The sequence below is a fragment of the Eptatretus burgeri genome, chromosome 8 (assembly GCF_056783735.1).
Source record: "Eptatretus burgeri isolate ZD-2024b chromosome 8, Ebu_testis_v1, whole genome shotgun sequence".
NCBI lineage: Eukaryota > Metazoa > Chordata > Myxini > Myxiniformes > Myxinidae > Eptatretus > Eptatretus burgeri.
In genome coordinates this window covers 7858591-7885768 of record NC_140968.1, presented here as the reverse complement: position 1 = coordinate 7885768, position 27178 = coordinate 7858591, and the positions used below count along the sequence as shown (strand labels likewise).

The 27178-nt window shown below is 44.7% G+C and overlaps 2 protein-coding genes and 1 pseudogene across 3 annotated transcripts in view; all 3 read left to right on the top strand.

The window, feature by feature from the left end:
* Positions 1 to 3400, top strand: part of LOC147021029 (uncharacterized) — a gene marked incomplete at its 5' end in the record, with an annotated part of 12354 nt that extends 8954 nt beyond the window's left edge. The window contains one exon of the mRNA XM_085893597.1: positions 1 to 3400. This exon is cut by the window's left edge and continues 2325 nt beyond it.
* Positions 1 to 27178, top strand: part of LOC147021026 (uncharacterized) — a 161529-nt gene that overhangs the window by 30304 nt on the left and 104047 nt on the right. The window lies entirely within an intron of this gene.
* Positions 26488 to 27178, top strand: part of LOC147021027 (uncharacterized) — a 42835-nt pseudogene continuing 42144 nt past the window's right edge. Inside the window, exon 1 of the transcript XR_015061307.1 lies at positions 26488 to 26875. The product of XR_015061307.1 is annotated as an uncharacterized LOC147021027 (transcript). The remainder of the gene's footprint in view (positions 26876 to 27178) is intronic.

Here is a 27178-nt window from a genome sequence, read left to right as displayed (position 1 = left end):
GGTGCAATGAATTGGGATGGAGAACGAGTCATCATAAATGCTCAAGATCAAGAACACCACACTGATGCCTTCAAGAAAATGTCGGGAAGGATGGACATCACAAACCAAGCACTGCATCCGAACATCGTGCTCAAACACAAAAAGGAAAAGTCAGCATTTTTCTTTGAGGTTTCAGTTCCCAATGACTTTGGATGACATGCCACAGAAGTCAGAGAAATGACAAAATACCAGGTTCTGAAAAATGAGGTCAAGAGGACCTCAAAAATGAAGTAAGCTGACATTATACCAGTGATAGTCGGAATGAAAAGTTTTCCAGTGAGGGGAAGGACAAGGAAAACCCTGACTGAGTACTTGAATATCACTCTGGGCATATAATTCCAAACAAGCTTCAAGTGGAGGCTGTTCGAGGTGGAGTGAGGATTTTGAAGAGTCCTTGGAACGAGGGTATGAGAAGGACATTTCACACTTTGTTTTATGAATCATGATCATTCAACAAAAAGGAAGTGGAGATTTTGAGTTCTGGGAGAACTTCCTCACCTTTTGAAATCCAAAGTAGATAACAATCAATGAGAGCCCAAAAAAAGTCAAACAAACAAACAAAGTAAATGAAAGAAGAAAAGTCCAGCAGTTTGAAAATTTACTCAGAAGTGTCAATCAAAAACTAAGGAAACAGAAGCAGACTGTTGCAATCCCTCCACCCCAGAAAATGATGAACTACTTTTGGAAAGGGTTTGATGAAAACTGCAAAGAACACAACAAGAAGGTGGAAGAGGCCCAAAACTTGGAAAAGAGAAGCAACATCAAGAGGATATTTCTCAAGTGATAATTGCCAAACAGAAAATTATGGAACACTCACCAAGATTCCAAAATTCAAAAGCTCTGGTCTGGATAGCATTCCACATTTCTGGTGCTCTTCACAATCCCTTTATTCGAGCATTGGATGAGCTATCCCAAGGAGAAAAGGCAACGGATGAGTGGTAGTCCAATCCTGATCTTCCCTTATGAGTTTTCAACTTGGAAAACACAATTTTAAGTCCTCTCATCCTGACCCACTGTCTTTTGATCTTCACTCATTCACTATGTCTTTTGCACCTGAGAATGAGGAGAACATTCTTTCAATCCTCAACTTTTTTGTGTGCATGGAGAAAGAACTCGGACACCAAAAAGATCACAAAACAACACAACAAAGGGAACAGCAGTGGAAAGGAGAAACGTCATCAGCAGGGTGGAGGCGAAAAAGATGGGGAGACTGACATAAGGTATGCAGGTAACGATGAGGGGTAAGGGCCAACGTGGACAAGTTGGACGCATGAGAAAAATATTGGAACTGGTGGGGGATTGTTTATGGGGTGGAGAAAATATCATGTTTTTGGATGTGTGATGACTTGAGATGGTGGTGAACAGGTGTCTTCAAGACCTGGAGGGAAGAATCAGATTGAAGACAGTGTGGAAAAAAGGAACACATGAGTGGAGGAAAGCAGTGGTTCTGGATTTTCGCAGTTTCACTCTGAAGGGGTTGCTGGAAGACTACGTGCATCCTGCATATCCTTTGGAGAGAAGAAGCATGGAGAGGGTGGAGGGTGCAGGACCAGAAATGAGTCGGAAGAAGATGGAGAGCACCAACCTGGTGGCGATGGTGAAGTGATTGTCCCATCGACTCGGCTTCATCGTGAGAAATTCCAATGATCTTGAAAGCCTTTGTTTCCACGGCTTCAAGGAGAGCAAAATGGGAGTCACCCCAGACAGAAGAGCAGGACTCCATTAAGCTGTGGATGAAAACCTTGCAGGTAGATTGGAGCTCGTCTAGTTTGGAGGCCAACGATGAAATGTGGCTTGCCCAAGAGAGATCATGGCTCCGAGTGAGATCCAAGAGTTTGAGTGACTGAACCTCTTCAAGAGGGTTGATGAGAAAGTACATGGGTTTGTGGTATGGTCATTGTGGAGAGAAAGGGGAAGAGGGAAAGATGTCGAACCAGTTTGTGATTTTTTGTCAAGGTCAAAAGGGAGGGAAGAGCTTTCTGTCTGTCAGAAGGATGAAGGATGTCATGGCAGAGAGTGGAGACGTCAGCAAAGAGAAAATGAGAATTTTCCAGCGAGTTGGGGATATCATTGATGAAGATTCGTAATAAGATGGGGTTGAGAACACTGTATTGGGGGAAGTCCAGCTTTGACAGGGAGAGGAGAACAAAGAGTTCCATTGAGAGCCCCATGTTGGCTGCAAGCGTGGAGGAAGTCAGTCATCCATGAGCGGAGTTCGCCAACAGTTTGGAGAGAATGTGGGATGCCAGACCATATCGAAAGCTCAAGATATTCCCAGAAAGTCGGCTTTGATATGTCTGATATCGAAGTCCTCCAACCATTGTTGAAAGAGTAAAAGCATCATGTCCAAGTTGGAGTGACCTGGTCTCAATCCAAATTGATGATTTGAGATGAGGCTTTTGGATAAAAGGTATGATTTTATGTCAACTGCGATGATGGATTCCACGACATTGCTGATGTGTGGAAGAAATCGAAAATGCAGGATCCCGTGCTCTCACAAACTATGGTGAATGCCAGCTTGGAAGAAGAAAATATTTTAAAATCCTTTTCCAGGCCTCTATTTTGGTTTTGGCTCAACAAATCTAAGTGCTGTCAAGTGAGATTTAGCTTTGAAGTTCAGCAGTTACAAAAAAATAAATGTGGAAGGTGAAATCGGAACAACTTGTCTTGCATCAACAGTTTATTGAGCATTGCGGGTTGAGATTGATGAAAAACCCCAAATATAAAATGAAAACTCTGTCAAAATGCATTCCTTGATAATTTAGATTACAAACTTCAGGGAAATACTTTCACGTGTTCACTGTTAGATGCTGTTACCATTAACTATAGTTGAAGAGTAAATATATTAATGATGCAATCCACGAGTCAATGAACAATTTCGATTAACGATCTCCAGTCATTAATTCCTGTATTCACCATAAAAGACATGATGGTTTATGGACAAATGTACATTCCAATCAGATTTATGACTGCAATTATTCTGCAGTTGAACAATAAAAATATTGCAGTAAATCAACCAAGAACGGGAATCGTAAAATTGTTCTCCAATAAATGATGTACAACACACGTGAGTCATGACACTGCTTGTTTTTATTGAATGTAACTGAATGCATCAGGTGGTGTATCCAGACTCAGAACAAGCAATGTTATAATGCTGTGAGAAATTTGTACAGTATTTTTTGTATCAATATGAACATTGCAGTTATAATAGGCAAAACTCGAGGGGGAGCACTCGGGAGAGTGCAAAACCTCCGCCGCCAAGACTGCTGGGTCACTCAAGTGAACCTTATATCTTATTCATTAAATATGATGTCAACAGTGCTGAGAGTTATAGTTCTTTTCTCCAACTTTTTTTTTGGGGGGGGGGGGTTGGAAATCACTTAAAACGTAAAAATGCAAAAAAAAAAAATCAATTTTGTTGAAAAAAAAGTTGCAAAAATTTTGTCTCGAACAATTTTTTTTGGGTGGGGGGTAACAATTTTTTTGGCGGGGTTGGAAATCACTTAAAACGTGGAAATCCCCCCAAAAAAAAATTGGGGTCACAATTTTTTGGGGGGGGGTTGGAAATCACTTAAAACATGTAGAAATGCAAAAAAAAAATTCTCTAAATTTTTTTGGGGGGGTTGGAAATTACTTAAAACATGCAGAAATGAAAAAAAAAAATCTTTTTTGGGGGGGGGAAATTTGGGGGGTGGGGTTGGAAATCACGTAAAACATGTGGAAATGCCAAAAATAAAAAATTGGGGGGGGGAGGGGGGCAAGTCCAAAATTTAATGGCATGATCCTTGGACCATACCTAACACCCCCACCAAGTTTTGTCGAAATCCGTCGAGGAGTTTTTCCGTAATACTGTTCACAAACAAACAAACAAACAGAAAAGGGTTAAAACAGTAACCTCCATCCATCTTCGAAGATGGCGGAGGTTAAAAATCAATGATATTGAAGAAACATATCACGTCATAAGCGTGGTCAATCCAAACATGCAATCCAGCAAAAGAAACATATTTCACACTTGAAGTGGGATTGTGGAAGAAAAATAATTAATTCAATCTTGTGAAATGTAGAAAATTCTGCACCAACAATTTTCTGTCATGTTCGGTAATGGACTGATGATGCTCATTTCCTCTTGTGTGCTTTTAAATGCTTGTCAAGGTCTCATCTATTGCAAAACATTGTGATTAACTCAAGTTGTTTTGTCATCTTGTGTGGTGTTGTTCACCAAGAAGAATCAAGGAAGTGTGTTTTAAAACCCACTCGCCCAGTAACTGGGCATTTTGGAACGTTCGGCTGATCAGCTCGCAGCTGCAAGCTCAGGTTCGTTGAGGTTGCTTGCCAATATACACTCCTGTCTTGTCAAGCATAATACCATGGGCCCCATGTCTCACAATGTTTCTTTGTCAGTTACCCATCCCTCTTCCTTTAGAGTTTAGAATACTGTGATCACAAAATACTGCATACAGCTGTGCATTATCAGAACACCCCACCTTTTACCTTGAGGCTGGAATGTTCTCAGCTTTGAAAAAATCTTACTTAACAGGCCATTGAGATGTCAGTAAGCTTTTATAACAAGTACTGTTCTTTGTGTAACGCATGCCCCCTCCTTCACTCTTTTTATGCAAATAATTTTGCTCGAAAGATGATCGGCTTGGAAAACAGAACGGATTGAAGGAAGTTCACAGCATCTCATCTTGGTGTTGATCTCTGTATTTGTTTCCGTGTACACGTAAATTAATGATTCAACTCTCACGAGAAATGAAGTGATGTTCAATTCCACCGAAGGTTCCGGTGATTGCCCCAAAGAAATTGACACAGTGAGCAGGGCTCGGAACATCCCAGGGGTGAGGGGTGTAGTGGGGGGGGGGGCAGTGGAGGTCAAAGTAACGTCGGCTGAGGTGATGCGGACGCAGGTGGCCACCTGAAGGAGCAGGTAAGGGGACCGCTACAGATTCCCTTTCCTGACACTTTCGCTGTGTCCTGCATTCAATAAAGTCGTGTGCCTTTCCTCTGATCCAACTGGGTGATTCTACTCAGAGGAAAGTGAGTTGAGTCATTTATTGGAAGCTTCGCGATGCAACATTTGGATTAAAATTAGGTTGTGGTAATCTGTGCCAGGAAAGCTGAATTGTGGGAAATCCGTGCCAGGTTTGAATGTTTTTATCCGGGCATTTGAACATTCGACGGGCTTGTCGAGCCGCTCCACTGATTTTGAATCGTAGTACGAGCTACTGAAAGGTGCCCACTGATTCTTAGTTGGTGCATCAGCGAGGTGCTCCATAAGGTTGATGCTTAATGCCCTGTGCCTTTGGGTCCGAAGGTGTTGATCAGTGCTGTCAATTTAGCGCTGTACGATCTGGAATGTAAGAACATCTGGTGGGTTATGTTAGGATCAGCGACCCTTGGCTTCAGGTATCCAGGATCACGAGGAGTGTAGAAGGACTTAAACATCATTTTGGTTTCAAGTACCCTCTTTGCTGGTGGACGAATGTATTTATTGCAACTTTAACTTTTAAGGATCATTTTTGGCTCATTTTTTTAGGGTGTTGGCTTCATGGTTGGGGTGGTGAGCTCTTTTTTTGTGTTCATTGTCGAGGCTCGTATGAGAGCTATCACACAGAATGCACAACAAGGGGGGTGGGTGCAGGAGACAAGATGGGTGGACAGGGCAGGACAAAACAATGGGGAACAGAGACATTAGATCTGTGGAAGGGAGAGGGATGGGATGGTGTTCATGGGGTAAACAAGATGGACACCACAGGGACTTTCAGGACCTTACAGGACAGGGAACTTTCAGGAAGGAAAGCAGGCAATTTGAAGGAGGTGGGTTTGCAGTTTTCAAACCTGGAAGAAAAGATTGTGGTTTTGGATGGGCGGAGATCAGAGGTGGTGTTGAACAGCTGTTTTGAAGACCTGGAGGGAAGAGTGGGATTGAAGAGAGTGTGGGAGTTTATTCCGTCATCTGATCGAGCGAACTCGGGCATAGTTTATTCCAAAGATGGGGAAAAAGAGGAATGAAAGAGTGAAGGTGAGCAGTGATTCGTGATTTTGGAAGTTTTAACAGAAGGGGGTTGATGACGGATCTTGAGCACCACGCAGAAATATGGGGGCACATTTCAGATAGAGCAGTGAGGGGGGAGGGGTGTACCAGACAGGAGATGGGGGAAGACAGAAAGACCACCGATCTGCTTGTGGTGAGAAAGTGAGTGGCTCACGGTGGGAGATACCAATGATCCTAAATGCCTTGGTTTCCACAGCGTGAAGTTGAGAGAGGTGGGAGCACCAGCCCAGAGGGGACAGCAGTAATCTCTCATGCTGCAGCTGAAAGCTTTGCATGTGATCAGGAGCTCAAGTGGTTTAAGGAAGGACTTTGCACAATGAAAGATGCCCAGTTGGTGACTGGCTTTGGAGGCCAGTTTGGAAATGTGGATTTCCCAGGAAAGAACATTACAGATAGTGAAACCCATAAGTTTGAATGAAAGGACTTCTTCCAGAGGATTGTTGACAAAGTCGAGGGTGTGGAGGTTCCAGACGATCCTCTCTGAGAAACAGTGAGGGTGTGGGATTTGTTTAGATTGAAAGACATGTTCCATGTGTTGGACCAGCTTGTGATTTTATCCAGATCTGCAGAGTGAAGAAGTTGGACCAAAGACACACTGTGAAACTGAGGTGAAGAAGCTTGGGAGAGAGTGGGCAATGATCACGTCAGTCCACCGGACAATATTTTGTTTTCATGATATTTTATCTTCTCTCAAATGTAACATCATTTCTTTTTTCTTCGAATCCTTCCTCATCAGTCAAACCTTTCTTGGAACCATTTTGATTGTTCTTGCTCTGCTTTGTTTGGCTGACAGGAATGCTTGGAGGTATGCACACCTGCCTCGATGCTGTCTTGCCTGAGTTTGAACACCGACCCAGTTATAAACTCTCATCGTGTGGTTGCACAGGCAGGGTCATTCACCAATGTGTGTGCCGTCCATCGGATGGACATTAAATGGGAGTTCCATCTGCCGGAATTGGTTTGTGGATGTTAAACATCCCACTGTGTCCTTCACGAAGAGTCGGCGAGCTATCGCTGGCATCCTGAACAAATTACAAATTCCTGCCCCAACCAGTAGAGGGCACTATATCAGCGGTAAATCCACACCCTCAGGCAATGATGTTGTCCTGCTGCCTTGTGCTGCACACAAATGAAGAAGAAGACTTATTTGATTCTCAAATATAAACCCCTTCAATATCGATCCAAAAATGTAATTTTATCTTCTTTATTGCTGTCCAACACTGCTTCAAATGCATTTCTGGTTTTTCCACCATTATTCCTCTTTTCTCCTTTTCCTGAACAGAATTCCCCATTCATAAATTGATCTGTGTCCAACGGCTGTTCAGAGGGAATGAATTGACCTCTGAACTGTCCAGTCTCCTTTTATGATCATCCTGACCACACAGTGTCGAATGAAGAGCTCGTCTTGCTCGTGAAGGTTCGTGTCTTACTGTTTGTGGCATTTTTGGTCGGACAAAGGCAGCGTTCCCACTGACCTGGTAAGTCAGGGAATTGAGGTTGGTCAGGGCTTTTTTTTGTTGGTCAGGGAAATGTGTGATTAGTGCGTTATGATTTTAATTAGTGCCCTTCACACCCAGTCAATTATTTTGTTCATGATTATTAACGTTTTCTTTATTGCTCTTTTCATGAAAGTCAGAGCTGTACAGTTGCCAGTGTCGACTTTATCTTTGGATTTCAGCCATGTGGGGTGTGCCCCATTCAATGACGGAAACAAAGATTTTACCATGTCTTTGTGTGATTTGAGGGGCTCAAGCTGTTTATAGATAGCAGTTGCACCCTTTCGTTAAGCTCAGGTGTTCAGTGTGTAACATAAATGACTTGTAATATGTGTAAAGTACAGTTCAATAATCATAGTCTCGAACTTCAGAACAATTTATGTGCATTGTCAGCTCCTAGTTCAGGTATGATGCTGGCGTCACAACAAAAGTACACTGTTAGAAATATTTTCTTCAAGAAGATATGGTAGATATGGTATATTTCTTAAATATATGGTGTGTTCACAATATTTTGATTCAGCCTTAATGGGTCGTGCTTCTGCTGACTGTGTACTTGGCAGTTTTAAAGAAGCACTAAAGGAGGTGCCATTTGGCAAGTTCATGCAAGTATTTATGTATGGACCAGCCGTAAATTAGAAGTTTATTGATCTCATCGCAGATCTTGAAGAAGATCAAATAAGACTAATTGAAATGGGATCATGTGGCTTGCACGTCATTCATGGTGCATTTCAGACGGGCCATAAAGCAAGTGGGTGGAATGAAAAGGGTTATCTTCGGGCTATGTATTGCCTGTTGAAAGATAGTCCGGCTCGGTGTGCAGTATATACAGAGGTTACTGGCAACAAAACTTTTCCAAATAAATTCTGTACTGTGAGATGGATTGAAAATGTTGGAGTTGTTGAGAGAGCACTTGAACTGCCACCTAATGTCAAGAAGTTTGCAGACAGTGCTGTTAAATCTAAGATATCATGTGCTACAATTACAAGTGCGACTGTAAAAACACTTTCTCAAGACAAGCTGGCTGCAGCAAAAATATCGTACTTTGCATCAGTGGTTGCCCAGTGTGAGTCCTTTCTGAAGAAATACCAGACACAGGCACCACTTGCACCATATCTTTATGACGAAATTGGACAGTTGTTGCATGCACTCATGAAATGGGTTGTCAAAAAGTCTATTCTGGAGAAGGCAGAAATTGCATCACAATTGGTAAAGATAGATGTTACCAAAAAAGACAACAGATGTAACTATAAGGAAGTGGATGTTGGAGTGGCTGCAACCAAATCTCTGACAGAAGTGAAGTTGTCTGATGCAGAGGGAATGTGTTTCACGATGGATTGTCTTGAATTTTTGTCATCAATGGTTGCAAAAATTATCGAGAGAAATCCTCTAAAATATGCCGTTACCCATGCAATATCATGCTTGGTAGCAAGCACAGTGTACAGCGTTCTTGTCTTCGCTGAGAAAAGAATGAAGAACTTGGCACAAATTATGCATGATAAGGACAACATCACTGCAGTTACTGCTGACAAATGGAAAGTCAGTTTTCTGACCTCTGTTAAACGGCTTCTGGTAACCTGCACACAAAGTTTTCATCATTTTCTTCTCGCTGTGACAGACGAGATGCTTTCTACTATGACATAATTGGCCAGGATGTCGAATTGATTGAGTTATTTTCTGTTGTGTGCCTGTTGCAAACACTATCACATGGCAATGGAAGTGTTGAAAGTGGCTTTTCGGTGAATTCTGATATGCTTGTGGAGAACTTACATGAGGATTCACTCATTGCACAACGTACTATATATGATGCTGTGGAGTCACCTCTGTGAACATTGATAAGCCACTATTGATGTATGTCAGGGATTCTCATGCCAGGTATCAAGCAGCACTGGAATGTAAACGTAAAGCCACAAGTGAGCTTGATCAAAAGACTGCAGCTAAAAAGAAAACATGTGAGCAGATAAAAGTGCTTCAGACTAAAAAGGCAAAATTTATGGAAGAAGCAGCAACTGAATCTCGGAAGGTTGATTTGGAAATAGCAGAACTACAGAAACTAAAGAGGTTACAAAACTGACATTTCACTTAATGTAAGCAACTGTCCAGACTGGATATGTTAACTTGTAATAACGTTACTCAAACAATTCACATTTGTTTCCTTAATTGCAAGTTTTTGCCGACCATATAATTCTAAGCTGCACACACTGCTTGATGTTATTGACATTTTCACAATTCTAGTATATGACATCTCGACTGTTACTGCAACTTCCCATGTGACATTTGAGTAATTTCACTTCTGCGGTGGTGAGCGTACCTGCATCCGCAGGGAATGGTACAGGAGTACCCACCTAACCGTAGAAGTTCAACAAACGGTCCTTTTTAGGACCAGATTCGTGTAGAAAAATGTACAATATAGTCGTCTGTGAGTCATTTCTGCAATATCATCGGGTGTTCTCGCTTGTCTGCAATGTCACATTAACAATATCAATGTTTCGTTGTTATTTTGCAAGATTTAGATGTTCTCAATGTTGCTAAATTTTTATCTGATATAATTCTGATCTCGTCATGGCACCTGGCACGTTTGACATTAGTATGATTTGTCTTTTGTAAGTTTTATATGAATAAAAAAAAATTAAAATGCCAGTTCGAGCTGGGAAAGTGTACTTTCTGGACCATTTTCAAAAAGACCTAAGTTAACACCCAAATGAAGAATCGGTTTAATTTCCCAACAAAAATGGTCTTCAGAAGTTGTCTTAAGCACGCCTTCATATTTTAATATTCAAATATATATGTTGCGAATTCGCGCCCACCGGTGTGCGAGCGGCCACGTAACTCGAATCGCGGCACGTCGCCCACCGGACGTACAATTCTGTCGTGACCCTCTCGGACTAACGCCGGGAACTAGTCACGGGTGGGCCTTTCGGCCTCACCGCGATCGTGCCAATCGGCCCCCCGCGTGGGATAGGGTTGTTCGCCAAATTTGACCGACCTAAGTACCCACACGGAGGGTAGACCGGGCGATCGCACCTCGCCGCAGGTCGACTCTGGACACGGGCCACTTTAAGCGACCCGTTCCGTATTATCGGGATAACCGAGAGGTGTTATCGTCAACCTCGACGGTTCCGATTAATTATCGGGCGTATTTAGCCCACTACCAACCCTTTACGTGAACTAAGATGGAGATTCAATTAAAGAAAAGACGAAGCGAAACGGGAAAAACAGTTCAACATGAGGCACATTTATTCCACGGCAAACGAAAAGCACACATATACAATTGCAACAATTATGCACCAAAAGCAATTGCAAAAGAAACACAACAATGCAGATCTACTACCGACTACGCGAGCACATGGCAACACTTACACAGTTTTACTTTACAGACGGCACCGACAACACATATACTCAAAAGCAAAAGAAAAAGGGCCACCCTCACCGACAAGGGGACAGACGTGGTCTGTGGGCGCGAGACCGGGCGGAGCCTACCCGTCTTGTGATGAGCCGCAAATGTCGCGGCGGTGCCCCGACTCCGCGCTCCTCCGCAGGTTTCGTTGGCACTGATTGGAATGGGGTGGGAACAGGGCCCCCTTTCCGCACTATCTCAGCGCGGGGGGGGGGGGAAGGGGGGAATTGTAGATGCTCTGGGGAAAGAGGATAGCTGGCTTGCTTGGGTCCCGCGACGAGCGACTCCACTGCAACCTCGACCGCGCTCCCGGCTTCCCTTCTTTGCAGCTCCCCGACAGACTCCGAACCCCGACAGACCGACTCTCCTCCAGACCCGTCTTGACTGCTGCTGCCACACTCCGCCGCCGCCACACCTCTCCAACTCGCCCGAGCCCAAAAAACTGACTGAATTCGCCCCGCGCTCGGCGCTTTATAGTACGTTAGGAGAAGCCATATGCAAATTTCTGGATCAGGATGAGCTCTGGGGCGGAGCCACGCTTGCCCATTGGATGGAGGAAAAGTGGGCGTGAACCTCCTCTGATCCTCGAATTTGCATATATCGATTCTCCTCCGACGCGCCTGGAGGCGGGGCCAAATCGCCCCGCGCTTGCTGATACGACGGAACAGAAGTGGGCGTGTATCATTCCTGATCCGACTTTTCCTCGGAAAGGCCGCTTTTTGCACCCGCAGCTCAGCGCGCGTCCCGCACGAGGCCAGGACAGCCTGACGCTCGGTGCCCACAAGCGGTGCGGGAATGGCCGCAGAAGGAGAGGCGAAGGTGGTGGAGGGTCTAAAGTGGCGGTCCATGGCCACGGTGACGCTTGGAATGGCGGTGATGCGATGGTTGCGAGAGCGAGTTGTGAAGGTAAAGGTCGTGGCTGTTGACGTTGTTGTTGTTGTGAAGAGGCGTTGTGGTTGGTGGTTGTTGTGTGATGGCGGTTGAGACGTGGTTGGTTCAAAATAAAGATAGAACAGAAAAACGGCTATCTTAAAGGGTCGCAGCCCGAATGAATCACATTTATTCCCTCTAAACAATGGGTTTGGGGCTAACTACACATGTACTGACAGAGATATCTCACCCACGGGACCTGAATGGTAGTTTGCGAATTTCCTCAACCACAACAATATTTTGAAGCGGACACAATTTTCTGCGAGTATTGGCATTTTAAAAAGAAGAAAAGAATTGAAAATGATTGCATGTTCGCCATGTATAAATCAAAATAGTGATGGATAGGGGTCGGTGTAGGGGAGGAGGAGCCGACTAAAATAACTCTATAAATTTTTACGTTTGAAAAGGTCTGGAATCTTTAACAACACAGTCAGGGAAAGTTAGGGAATGTCAGGGAATTTCATTTTTCAGATTGAGTGGGAACCATGAAAGGGTTGATCTCCGAAAGGCCATCTTTCCCTCTCTTCTAACTGCGGACAGCAATGTCCTTCCTGGTGATTCCAGCCGTTTCATGAAATAACATTGGTGCTTCATCAGTGGGACGTTTGGTCACAAGTGAGCAGTCCCTCAGATGGACCTTGCGCTGGGTGTCCCCTCTGATAGCATTAGTTTGGAGAAACAAAACATCTTTCGATGTCTTTCATGAGGAGTTGGCAAGTTATTTCCAGCACTCTGAACAAATTACAACCTGCCTTTACCAACTCCAATCACATCAGGCTTTCTCAACCGCTTCCTGAAAGACTTGGCCCAATCTTACATGTTCTGAGCCCTTGACCTCTTACTCGGAGACATGGTATCCGAGCAACTGGCTCGCCAAGACGAAGAAAAAGAAGAAGAATTTCTGAAACTGACGTCCAATTTCCACAATTCACACACATCTGAACACTGGTATTCTGTGCATTGATATTTTTCTTTTGCAACATCTTTTGTGTGTTGATTTTACCTCTTCTTTGGAGGATCTTCTCTCAATCAGAGTGAAGATGAAGAGAGTGATGATAGTGATGGGTCTGAGTCGAATGAGGACGAGCTCACTGTGAAGCATAAAGTGTTGAGAAAGATATTGGATTACCTTCACACAAGGCCTGGTGTTGGCTTGATGGGTAAGGTGGCTGGCTTGAGATCTTCAAGTCATGAGATTGAGCTCGTCTCGTCCCTGGTCTCTTTCGGCTTCTCGTTTTACACCTCATTCGAATGTACTTACTCTGCACTCAACACATTTGATCTTTTATGGTTTCCCATTTGCCGAATGCTGATTGTCCTGTTGTTTGAGTCTCCCAATCCACATCACCCCATTCTCTCCTCATCCTAAAAGTATGCCTTCCTGAAATCTAATAGCCTGACATCACAATCCTGAACTCGAACCCTGAACAGAATCTTTGCACACACAATGTTTTGGTCACTTGCTCCGAAATGTTCCCCAACCTCCACCTCCTCCACCATGTTGGGATCGTTACTTCAAAGGAGGTCGAATACTGCACTCCCCCCTCGTGGGCTTATCCACAAACTGGGTGAAAAAGCAATCCTGGACCAAAACAAAGAAATCCTCATCGACTCTTCCCTTTCCCTGTTCCTGGACCCAATCTATCCCTGGCAAGTTAAAATCCCCCATAATCAAAACTCTTCCCTCACCACATGCGCTTTTGAATTCTTCATGTTCTCCTTCCTCCTCTTCCTTCCTTACACCTGGAGCCCGAAAAACGGATCCTCCCAGTCACTCACTGTAACTCTGTCGTACTCCTCGCAATACACTTTGGCTTCAAGCTCTTCCATCTTATGATTAAAATTTCTGGCATTGGTATAGAATATATTGAACTTTTCCACTTCTGAAATTCTATTTTCTTGCCTGACCTGACTCATCATAATTACATCATCCATTCCTTCCGGGACTTGATTTACATCACTCGTCGGATGACACCCCAATTGGAGCAAATCCTGGTGATGGAGACATTGAGGGAGCATACGGGGTTGTTGACGAATGGAACACATTTTGAGCAGGTTCAGCATGTGGACCTGACAGCCCCAGAGGAGTGTGGCGAATCGATGATGAGCAACCTGCTCGAGAGAAGCAACCGGACCGAGGTGACTCTGAAACGAAGCAGGTACGTGGGCACATGCATACATGGTGCGGATGATGAGCTTGAGGTAGGAATTCGATTTTATGTTAATGAAGAGACTCTGTCCGATGGGGTGCACGTATGCGTGACCCGTGAATGTGTGTGTGTGGAATGCCTGTGAATGAATGTTGTGAGCCCACAGTCCAGACGACAGCACCGGTGTGTGCTGCCAAGGCCGAAACGTGTATGTACTAACGTGGTGGTCGGGAATGTAGCCCTGGAATGTGAGGCAGTGAGTCAGTGCGCAGGCAAGGTTGAATGAGTAGAGTGTGAACACATCACCTTGGAATGTGTGGAGCCTGTTTTCTGTGGGAGTCCTGAGCATGGAATGAGTGGTGACGTAGGAAATAGGTTAGAGGTGCAAGGGGAAATGGAAGTGCCACCAGGACGGAACTTGACACAGGGGACGGAAACCATAGTGGACAGCCCCACATGGGTTCTTACAGAGTTAGAGGTGTTGCATCCATGAGCAGGCTTTAGAAATTGGACTTTAATTTCTCTCTCAGCCTCACAGGAACTTCGGGGTAGAGCGCAAATGAGAAGCAAGTGGCACTGGCATGTGTCACATACTCCCCGTACCCATTTTAGAACAACTCTGGCTGTTATCGGAGAACCACCTCACCGCCGTCGAGTCTGGCATTTCACTCAAGCCGACTGGCAGGGTCTCCGAGCAGCCATCAAACTTACAGACTGGTCTCCTATCACTACTTTCTCAAACATCAACTCATCCTGGGAATTTTTTCAAAGAAACTTGCTCTCCCTCATGCACAGATTTATCCCCTCTCGTGTTCAGTTGTCCTACCCTTCCTCCCGCCCTTGGTTTACTGAAGCTTGTGGCGATGCAGTTGTCCTGAAACAACTTGCCTTTGCCTCATGGAAAGCAAACCCAACTGAGGGCAATCTCAGTTCTTTCCACAAAGCTCGGAACAAATGTGTATCTACCCTCAGGAGAGCCAGAAAACAACATTGTTCAAATCTCAAGTCTGAACTCTCAAACCTCTCTCCCTCCTCAAAATCCTGGTGCCGTTTAATCAAATCTGTTTCTGGTGTATGTTCCCCCTCCATCCCCTCCCTTACCTCAAATGGCCGCACTGCTGATACCACACGTGATAAAGCTGAATGTCTAAACTCGGTGTTTGCAGCTAAATCTTGTGTCCTAAACCGATCACTATCTCTCCCCACTTTACCCAGTCGCACCCAACTGTCCCTGGACTCTGTATCTTTTTCTTCTGACAAAGTGGAGAGCTTGCTTTCAAACCTCGAGTCAGATTCTGCAACCGGTCCAGACGGCATCAGCCCACGTGTCCTCAAAGCCTGCTCTTCTGCTCTTGCTCACCCTCTCTCTGTTCTATTCACCCTCTCATTTGCCCAAGGTCATCTGCCATCTGCTTGGAAATCTGCTAACATCACTGCCCTGTATAAAAAAGGTGCAAAAACAGATCCCTGTAACTACAGACCAATCAGCCTTCTCCCAATCATCAGCAAGGTTATGGAATCCATCATCGCTTCAGACATGAAATCCTTCCTCTTCTCCAATGGCTTGATTTCCAATCATCAATTTGGTTTCAGACAAGGTCACTCTACCCTGGATATGCTGCTTCTGCTCTCCCATCAATGGATGGAGGTCCTCAATGCCAGACAGGAAATCCGAGCCGTATCCCTGGACATATCACGTGCTTTTGACACAGTCTGGCACCCTGCCCTACTCACCAAACTCTCTTCCCATGGTATTCAAGGCCATCTCCACTCATGGCTCGCAGACTTCCTCTCCTGTCGCAGTCAACGTGTGGCCCTAATGGAGTTCTTTCATCCCCTCTTCCTGTGCAGGCGGGAGTTCCTCAAGGTAGCGTTCTGGGCCCTGTTCTTTTTCTGGTTTTCATCAATGATCTCTCGGACTCTCTGGAAAATCCTCTATTTCTCTTTGCCGACGACTCCACCCTCTGCCGTACCATCTGTCATCCCTCAGACCGGCAAGCAGCAGCTTCTTCGCTCACTGCAGATCTGGATAAAATCACAAACTGGTCCAACACGTGGAACATGTCTTTCAATCCAGACAAATCTCACACTCTCACTATGTCTCTTCGAAAGGACCGTTTAGAAAACCCCCCCATCCACTTTCCCAACAATCCTCTGGAAGAAGTCTTTTCTTTCAAGCTTCTGGGTCTCACAATCTGCCATGACCTTTCCTGGGAAAGTCACATTTCCAACCTCGCCTCAAAAGCCAGTCGCCGACTGGGAATCCTCCGTCGTGCAAAGTCCTTCCTCGGCCCTCTTGAGCTCCTGACCACTTACAAAGCTTTTGTCCGTAGCCTGATGGAGTACTGCTCTCCCCTCTGGGCTGGTGCTCCTGCCTCCCACCTTTCTCGGCTTCACGCTGTCGAAACCAGGGCATTTAAGATCATCGGCATCTCCCGCAAAGAAGCTGAGTCTTTGGGCCTCTCACTCAATCACCGCAGGTTGTTCGGTGGTCTTTCTGTCTTCTACCGACTCCTCTCCAGCCATGCCCCCCCTGCTCTCTCTGCGATTTGTCCCCACCACATTTCCACAGGGCGCTCAAGGTCCGCCAACAACCCCCTTCTGGTAAAACTACCAAAATCACGAATCACTGCTCATCTTCACTCTTTCATTCCTCTTTTTTCCCGCCTTTGGAATAAACTTCCTCACTCAATTCTTTCCCATTTTCCCTCCAGGCTTTCAAAACAGCTGTTCACCACCACCTCTTATCTTCCCCCATCCAAATCCTCGATCTTTTCTACCCCCGATAATCCACCCAAGCCCACTTCCTTCAATTCCCCTGCTTTCCTTCCTGAAAGTCCCTGTAATGTCCATCTTCTCTTCGCCATGTTCCCCGTCCCATCCCCATCCCTCTCCCTTCCACAGTTCACCTAATGTGTCTGTTCCCCACTGTTTTGTCCCTTCCACTCCCACCCCTCTTGTCTCATGCCTCCTTGCTGTGAGTTGTGTGTTAGCTCTCACACGAGCCTCGACCAAGGTATGCAAAAAAAAAAAAGGAAGTGGCCAGCAGCGACACCGCATGTGTCACATGGTCTTCAAACCTCTCTGAGGACACGAAGGGTTCGGCGAGCTGAGTGGGGTTTATCTGTCTTCAGGGAGTTAGAGAAAAGAGGGGGAGGCCGCTCCCCCGATTAGGGGTTTACCTGATTTCCTCAAACCCTGGAGAAGAGGGGAAGGCGCTTCCTCGATTGGTTTTTACCTGACTTCCGTGAACCCTGGAGAAAAGGAGGGGGTGGACCACAACCCCAACTGAGACGTGACCCCTTCCATGTATCGTGCTGGATATGATTTTAAAAAGGTGTCTACGAGGAGTCAACACGCTCAAAACGGTCAATCAGAGCATTAACCAGCTCTTACTTTTCAGTGGGCATCTGATCGTACCGTCTCCCCATCCACATGAGCACATCAAAGGCTGATTTCTGGTCCGTTGAAGGCTGAATATAAGCATATCGCAGGGAAACTTTGACGTACTTGGTACCGAAATCTTTCAATACGAACAGCGGTGTACAACTTTCGATGGAAACAAAATCAGCACGATCGAGAGTTGTCTGCGAGTCATCCCTGCTGCTGCACTGAATTGATGCAATCGTTCGGCCAGAATATTCGTCATCAAGATATTGTGTGATTAAATCACCAATACAATCACACTCGAATTTATACCGTGACATACTTCTTAACAATCACTTTCGCCCCAGAAACTACAGTCAATCTGAACCACGCTGGCCACTGCTCAGACGCCATGACCGAAGACGACTGCGCAGTTTGGTTGAAGGTGACTCGGCATTTTGGCGCGTGCGCTCGAAATTATATTTTGAGAATAAATGCCGACATTTACATTTCGGGTTTTGAAACTTTTGCACCTTCGGAAGAAAATGTATAAATATAAAAGGTTAAAATGTGTTTCATATTTATATTTCATTTCAGCAAATAAAACGTCAGCGGATCCGTAAACCAAGTTATAAAATAACTAAGGCCTTTGAGTAAATGGGAGATATGTGCTATACGTTAGACGGGGCCATGACCTTGGGCTGCCCCAAATTGAGGCTCGGGAGAAAGGTGGGGGTAACTTGCTGAAATGGGCCCTTTGTGGGTTATTAAATATAGGATTAGCCCAGATACCCCTTAAATGCATGTTTAGCCAGGTTGTTCGGTAATTGGACGTTTGATGTGTGTCGGAAGGTGTAGCAGGCTGTCCAATGTCGTAGAGTGGTGGTGTTCCGAGAGGCGCCTTCTTTTTCCTCCTCCCCCCCCCGGCCAGCCCCCACCTGGCATCCTGATAGAGCCAGTCAACCAGACGTGCCAACAACCCATTGGCGGAGAGCTGCTGCAAACTCGAATGATGGACCAATCACGTGTCCCCGGAGGCGGTCCGAAAGGCCCGCCCCAGAAGGCAAGAGGATCTGCTTCATGAGGAGTGACTCGACGAGCTGTTCCTCCTTGGCCATGGACCCATGTGCAGGTCGTCCCCAGGTTCATCCTGTGTCCAGCCACGGGGCCTCTGACTGTCCTTGCTCCCTGCACAGCACGACACGTCTTTTCATCCCATTGATCCACCTCCAGAGTCCATCACCCAGATTTGGCCTCGTCTGATGTACAGGCAATGCCTGGATTTGCATTCTGGACATTGTGAAGAACCAACTGGAACACACCATAGATCTTTTGCTCTTGTGCCGTCGACCTTATAGGGCTGGGCGCACCGAGGCTATGTGCATTAGCGGTGCCGATAGGAGTACGTCTCCGCCATCTTGCCACTCTGCATGCTCGAGCTGGGCGCTCGAATACGTTGACATCGGCTTGTCACGAGCCGCATTCCTGCCTTCGACACCTTTCCTCTCGTCCATGAGGCACCACCAAATACTCCATGTCTTGTATGTATGTTGTACAGGCCTAAGGTTAATTTTGCTGGGGTCCCCTTCGAAACCCCTATCCGTAGCTCCTGAGATAAGAGTGGGTAAAAGATTAATTATTACGTTTGTGAATGATTTGCTTGTGTCGTGTTCCCCGATGTTTTCCCCAATAAATCTGGCTGATTCATACGAAATTTGCCACCTTGAATTTATTCGTGTTGTGCTAAAGAACAATCGCTCGATTTGTATTTTAAACGAAACTGGCTACGGACTGCGGCAGACTTCGCTCAGTCTCTGATCAAACCCAGTCTGTAGCCGGGGTGTATATCCCCAACTGGCAAGGTACAGAAGTATTTTGGTATCGTGATCTGAGGCGCGTGACCCGAGACCTGTGCCGAACTAGCCGGCTTTATAACCCCTGTGACGGTGGTGCTGTTAAGCGCCGCCGAATCTTCAATAATATAAAGGTGTGCTTCAGAGCTCGTGAAAGAAATGTGTGTAAGCGTGTCTGTCATAAAGAAAAAAGCTTCCCATTAGAGAAGGTATCTATTCTCTAACCTTCTCACTGCATCACATTTAAGATCCCATTAGCCATGGGGGGGGGGGGGCTAACCTGAACATGCATTTAAGGAAATAACTGTCTGAGGACCTGGATTTGTGGATGCATTCATCAGACCGGATTCTGAAATCCATAACAACATCATATGTGTGAAACTTTTGTTTGGCTGCTAAATCATGTGATCAATGGCGAGATGATTTTTTATTCTGTGGACCATTTTATCTCAAGAGATATGGTCTGTGGATATGGTAGTAGTCTGGTGGTCTGTGGATATAGATATGGCGTCTCTCGTCGCGAACGGTGGCTCGAAGAGAGCTCGTTGTTGTTGTTCTTGTTGTTGTTGTTGTTGTTGTTCTTCTTCTTCTTCTGCTTCTTCTTCTTCTGCTTCTGCTTCTGCTTATTCTTATTCTTATTCTTATTCTTATTCTTATTCTGCTTCTTCTGATTCTGCTTCTTCTTCTTCTGATTCTTCTTCTTCTTCTTCTTCTTCTGCTTCTTCTTCTTCTTCTTCTGCTGCTGCTTCTTCTTCTGCTGCTTCTTCTTCTGCTTCTTCTTCTTCTTCTTCTTCTGCTTCTTCTTCTTCTTCTTCTTCTTCTTCTTCTGCTTCTTCTTCTTCTTCTTCTTCTTCTTCTTCTTCTTCTTCTTCTTACAAAACTCTTAGGACTCGGCTCTTTTATATACAGGATCCGGATCTCCTTTAATGCAAAACACCTGTACACATCCTCACATCGATGGTGCCTTTTGAGAGCGTCTATCATCAACTTTTAAATATATTCTGACATTTGCTTTAAAGTTTCGAAAAGTTCACGTTACGATTTAAAGATTATTCCATTTAATGTGTTGTAATTTCGTAAATACACGATTTTCTTGTCATGAACAGGAGTCTCCATGAAGGGTCTCGCTATTGGCTCCAACGAGGCACGTGACGAAATATCGGAAGTTGTTATTGCCTTTCGGACGCGGCTCTTGGACACATTTGTCCTTGTTTATTCTGTGTACCACATCCCTTAAAATTTTTCACACTGATCGGATGTGGTGTTCGGCATATGCAATTCTGACATCATAACGAGGACACCTATGATGTGATAAAAATCACGCTCATTTCCCATGAGGAGTACTTGCAACGTGCCTCGTTTCAAGTTTTTTTTCTGCGGTGTGGTTTCAGAGACAGAGGTCCAAAGTTTTTCCGTTTTTTCAATATGGCTGACACACCACGTAACCAATGACGTCATAATTATCATGAGAGCATTCAACACGTGTCGTTGCCCCAATGATGAAAATTTCGTCTCGATCTGACAAGCGGTTGCAGAGAAAAACATGAAAGTCTGCACAGCCAAACAAACAAATACAAACCATGAGATAAACAAAATGTAATACCCTCTCTTCTGGTGAGGATAATGTGGAAGAAATTAAATTAATTATATTAATGTATTCTCAATTTCGTTATCCTTTGTTTTTATCAGTGTAGAATAAGGTGTTATTTTTGTACTTGAGTCAAATTGACTGTCAGTAAAATCTCTTTTTGCAGCCTTTTGATCTTCTTCTTCTTCTTCTTTCGGCTGCTCCCGTTCGGGGTCGCCACAGCGGATCATCCGTATGATCCGCATAGTGATTTGGCACATGTTTTACGCCGGATGCCCTTCCTGACGCAACCCTGGTCGCCTCTTACGACACAGGGATAAGGTACACCTATTTTAACCGGGGTATACATCGGCCAGTACACTGGTACTCATTTCGCCGACCTCGGAAGGATGACAGGCTGAGTCAACCCCCTGGTGTATTAATTCAGTGGCCCAACGGGGCTTGAACTCAGGACCTTTTGGATCCCAAGCCGCTGCCCTAACCACTGCGCCAACACCAGGCTTCGTCTTTTGATCTCCATCGTGATGTAAATAATATACAAGCAAGATAAAATGATATCTTACGAAATCTCATGTGCTTTATCTCAATGAAATGTATTAAAACATACTGTGTATCCAAATTAGTATTTCCAATGTTAAGATGAAACTGCTCTGCTGCTCAAGAGAAGGACGCTTTGCTGCTGGTACCTATTGTCTGGTGGTTATTAAATAACTCCCGAAAGGCGATCCCAACAGACGCCTTGTTGTCCAAGGACGATTATATGACAGCATAAAATGGAATGTCGTATTTTGAGAATCTGGTTGCTCACTGGTGAACGGAAGGTATGATCAAAGTCGTGGGCTTGTGTCTCCATTCACTCGGCCTCTTCATATTTTGTCTCAACTTTGTTGTTTCCCTCTCCATCTCACGGCCGGTCTCGCTTTCCCGGGCTGTGGTCATGATCTGAGCGTGTCCATCACCCCTTCCCTCCCAAAGTGGCCATGTCTATCGTTCCCTTTATCATGCTTGCCAGCCCTCACCCCCATTGTCCCTTGCCAGATGTTTTCACTCCAGAATAATATAAAAACAATTGTTCTGTGCATTTTGAGCAGAAAGAGGATGATGTTTGTTATTTCTTGTCTTGTTATCCTTTTTCACCATGCGCATGGTGGTTGTTATTTTTATTTGATGTGTGCTGTTAATAAATGGTTTCAGACTCAGAAAGAGAAGAACTGAATTATTCACAGTAACAACAACAATTATATCACAACAAGAGCTGGGTGGGGTCTGCCTCAAATTTAATTGTCATGACGACGTAAAATGCCGGAATATTTTGTCCAATTACTCCTAAACAGAAGGGGTTTGAAAGTGCAAAAAAGGCAATTTGTATTTAACAGTGTAAATGTGTATAATTAAATTGAAATAAAATAAAGATTTTAAAGGTTGTTGATAAAAAAGTGGAAGTTTACCACCATTGATACCACCGTTCACCACCCTATCGAACACGTTTAATTAGTTATTGCTGCCTGTTGTTTGTGTCCTTTATAACGTCCTTAAAAACAGTAAGTTTCCTGTTTGGAATGATTTTCAATCTTGTTTGATTGCCAGGTGGAGTGAGTAAAATAATTATCTCACTCCTCTCTGTTCATGTGTGATCAGGACAAATTCAGAGCCAAAGTAATAAACTTCAGGTTCGTTTTCTGATTTGTCTTCAAAATATAACATTAAAATGAAATGAAGATAAGTTGTTCCTCGATCATAAACTTACATTTGTAGATGGACAGACAGAAGTGAACCAGTTCCTTAACCACGATTGTGTGTGTGGGAAACTAATAATTGTCTTGTCTGAGTTGATTCCCGACCTGACTCTAATCTGTTGAAGGGATGCTTTGTCATGAGGGCATTGCATCGCAATATGCACCATCCTTCTGATGGACATTAAGCCTGGCATCCCTTCTTCCAGCAATCATTGTTGGACATTAAAATTCCCGCAGTGTTGTTAAAACAGAACATGAAAGTTACTATTGGCAGCCCGAACTGATTACAAATTCTTGCCACCTTCAATCGGAACTCAGACCTTGCAACTGCTTTGTGAAAGACCTTGGCCAAAAACTTTCCCCGGTCAGTCCCACATGAAGGTGCAAATAATTGTCGCCATTAATGAAGCAGGAGTGGGAGTATGAATACGAACTTACATTATAATTAGCCCATCACAAGTAATTCCTTGTTATCATCAACAAAGACTTCCTTGCAGATTGGATAATTTCCCGAGAATTGGAATATTTCAGGATTTGTAACACTATCTCCCACTGGGAATGGCGCTGTCACACACGTTTACGTCGAGGGAATTGGGATCCCTCCCCTCCTCTTAACCCCCGAGACTATGAATAATAACCAATAATACCAAGACCAATAAGGCACCAGACTCACCAAGTGGAGCTTCAATCGTCACTTTTCAAACTGAGACATTAATTTAATTCCTTTAACTTCATTCACAATCTACTCATTACCTCCACCACTGAAGGTGGACACAGGTTATGTTTTTCACTCCTCTCTGTCTGTAAACAGAATATCTCAAAAAGTTGTGGATGGATTTGGATGAAATTTGGTGAACAGGTTGGTTTGTGTCCATCCATCCCTCCATTGGGACCATACTCTGTACAGAGCATCGGTGCTGCCGAAGCAGTTTCCTTGGCTATTGGGCACAATCCTGGACGAGTCACCACTCCCACGAAGGATACTCAAATGACTCGATCATCCCAGCAAGTTGGTATTCATTTTGCCGACCTCGGAAGGATGGCAGGCTGAGTCAACCCCCTGGTGAAGTAATTCAGTGGGCACCGAGGCTTGAACTCAGGACCATTGGATCCCAAGCTGTCACCCGAACTACTGAGCCAACACAAAGGTTTCGGTTGGGTGTGTGACCCCGACAAAATGATGACATTTTGTTAAAGATACAGAAACAGATCGTATAATTTTTGAAGTTATTCTTCACCGTTGAGAGAGACAGAGACAGAGACAGAGACAGAGACAGACACGAAAAACGATATATGGCACGATATCTCAAAAAGTTATCGATGGATTGGATGGAACAAAACATCATGGATGAGTTGGTTAAGTGACAAGAACAAGCCGATTCGATTTTGGTTCAGGTCTGAATCCAGATCTGGCCTCACAGTGGGACACAAAATGCAAACTGTTCCTCCTATCAAAGGCATACCCTCCACTGGGTGCTGTTCTTATTTTTAACTGCTTTGTACAAGTATTGTTACGGATTTGGAAATCTTGTGCACACAACAGCCAGAGTCCCCACAGTTCAGTTATTTAATTAAGTATATGTGTATAGTTAGAATCCATCCCCTGTGTCTGACGGGAATTACATGTGTGCGGTGCGAGTTATTTTGTCGTTAGTTTTGTTTTATATTCCCCAACAACAACATCCCGCTTCGTTCCGCTACCCAACCAAACCTTCGCACACCGACTTCATTCTCTCCATGTTTTTGGCTGAAAGCTTGGGCGGAGCCTCCATCACCTCAGATCGAGGCTCTGCTCTGAAGAAGGTCAGGAGTGTTTCCTCCAGCCATTGAACAAAGAGAGAGCAAAGCCAAGGCGCTCCAGCCAATGGGAAGCCAGAAGGCCAGAAACAATGATTGAGCCTCTTCGGGGGGGGGGGGGGCCACCGACACGCCCCCCGTCCAATGGGAGGCAGAGTTACCTCAGGAATGATCCCTCCCACCTCGCAGGAGCGGTTGAATAATTGTCGGTGTGATCTGTCTGGGTCGTCTCGTCTGGTCTGCTGGCCATCTTCCGACTTGGTGTTGACTGGCTTCTGCCGCTTCGTCTTGGTTCCTTGGCGCTTGGTGCGAGGTTGTCCATGTGGGTTTGAATCCCACCGTGGTGGTTGGAGCGTCCGATCTTCCCAAGCCCTTCCACAAGAATCCCGAGCCTTACAAGGACAGGTCAGCAAGCCGTGCGAACGCGGCCAGGTACCAGCAGAACTCTGACCCTACAGTTCGCCTATCCTCCCGGGCTGGAGGTCCGAATTACGGCCGGCCGGCTCCATTTTCTTGTGGTGTGTGTGTGTGTGTGTGTGTGTGTGTGTGTGTGTGTGTGTGTGTGTGTGTGTGTGTGTGTGTGTGTGTGTGTGTGTGTGTGTGTGTGTGTGTGTGCGCGCGCGCGCGCGTGCGTGCCTGTCTGTCTGTCTGTCTGTCTGTCTCTGTGTGTGGCGCAAGTCTATGAGGTAGAAATTGTATAAGTGTTGATTGCTCATTGTACATTGCATTTTTCTTCGTGATTACTCTGCTCTGTTTCCCCCCCCCCCCCCTTGTAAATAAATATCTGTTAAATGTTCCAGTTCGTTGCCTGTCGTTTCTATCATTGACCCAGCATGGTTCGGGCTCGAGAATTATTGAGGCTGTTTGTGCCATAAGTTGTCATTTGGACCAGCGCGGCTCTGGAAATTTTCGCTCGGTTACGCCGGACACGAGTCGGTAAATGCGACTCAGTTCGGACAGAGTCGGCCGAGGGTGTGGTTTCCCCGGTAGTTAGACGACGTGGGGACTTCGGCAAATTGGAATTGGACAATTAACCCTCCCCCACGCCGTCAACATATTGGCGTCCACGGTCCTCTAAGGGACCCGTGACCTTTGGAGTTATCCAAGGGTTACGACCTTCAATTCCGGGTGTCGGTGGGGACGGCCCGACTGCACCGATTCGCGGCTGTTATCACCACCGAAACCCGACACCGCAACAGTATAACCAGGTGGAAAGTCACACGACATTATAAATTATAATATGTGATTAATCACATTAATTAATTCCTTGCAAATGTTTCTGGTCCTGCAGGTTTTCTGGATTCATCACTTCATCAATTTACACCTTTGTTTATAAAACCCTTGGCCCAACACAGTATTTGCTTGGCCTGTTGGTGTTTTCATCTGAACCTCTGGCTCATGATGCAGTGAATTGAAGTTCAAATCCCATGTACCCAATGTTTATTAATTTAATACTGATGACCTTGACATTAATGGAAATGTACACTGACGTGGACTGATGTCGTTGGCCGAAATCTCATCTCAGGAAATTTCAATCAATTAAAATAAATATATATATATACATATATATATATATATATATATATATATATATATATATATATATATATATATATATATATATATATATTTTGCTTGAGTAAGAATCTTTGGATCACTCACTCCGGCATGTGGGAGTGAAACAGGAATTTAGTGTGAAACCAAAACCATGTTTTTACAGGTTCATGTTAAAGGAAATGTTTGTTTTCCCTTGTTGTTGAAGTTATATCTCAAAAGGAACATGTCAGTTTGTGGAGTCCAGTAACATCATGTAGATTATTTGGACCAGGTCACTCGAGTGAACTAATCATGTGGATTGTACTTTGGACCAGGTCACTCGAGTGAACTAACCATGTGCTGCAGACATTGATGTTCTGATTGTAAATTTGTGTTTCAATGCGGGAGAATAATTTATTTTTATGGTTTTGTATTACAGCCGATTGCTGCTGGTTGCATCATCGCTGGAAGTTCGGCTGTGCCGGTGATGTACGACCCCTTGTTTCCAGGAAGCTGTTAGTTCTCCTTGTTTTGACGATCTCAAGAGGATGACAGACTGAATCAACCCACGTGATGTAAGGTGACGGACAACGGGGGCTCCACCTGAACACGTGGTGTTGTGTATCGACCGGACGTGAGAGAGAGCGATGAGGAAGAAGACTCGGGGTCAGAGGTTAGGAGGTGTATAGTGAAAACCTTGTGACGTTCCGATGTCGGTTTAACATTCGATTCCTCATTCTTTGAGTATTTTATAAAATAACAAAACCGTCAAATACAATGGTGGAGATCAGTGATAACAAGGAGAAAAGTTAACATGAGGAAGAAGAAGAAGAAGAAGAATTACAGGACGATGAAGAACTTCCGGGTTGTTGTTCCTGTAAACCTCGTACAGAACCTCGAACCGAGATCCTCGTGGTCGGGACTGATGGGAAGAGGTATTTTGGGAATTCTGATTGAACACGAAAAACGTGAATTTTAGTATATAATAATTTTATGATTCTTGACGACGTCGATGAAGGAAAGTTAAAGGAGTTTTTATTGAATGTTTGTTGAGGTGATTGATTGTTAATTGAATGAGGTGTTTTTCACTCCTTTTGTTTATAATCAAATCATCACTAAACTTCCTTCAACGATGATTAAACCTCATTCTTCCTTTTAACAACAAAACTCTCAGAAACATTTTATAATTGACTTGTATATCCAATTTGATTTGAAAATGAGGAGTAACGAGGGTACGA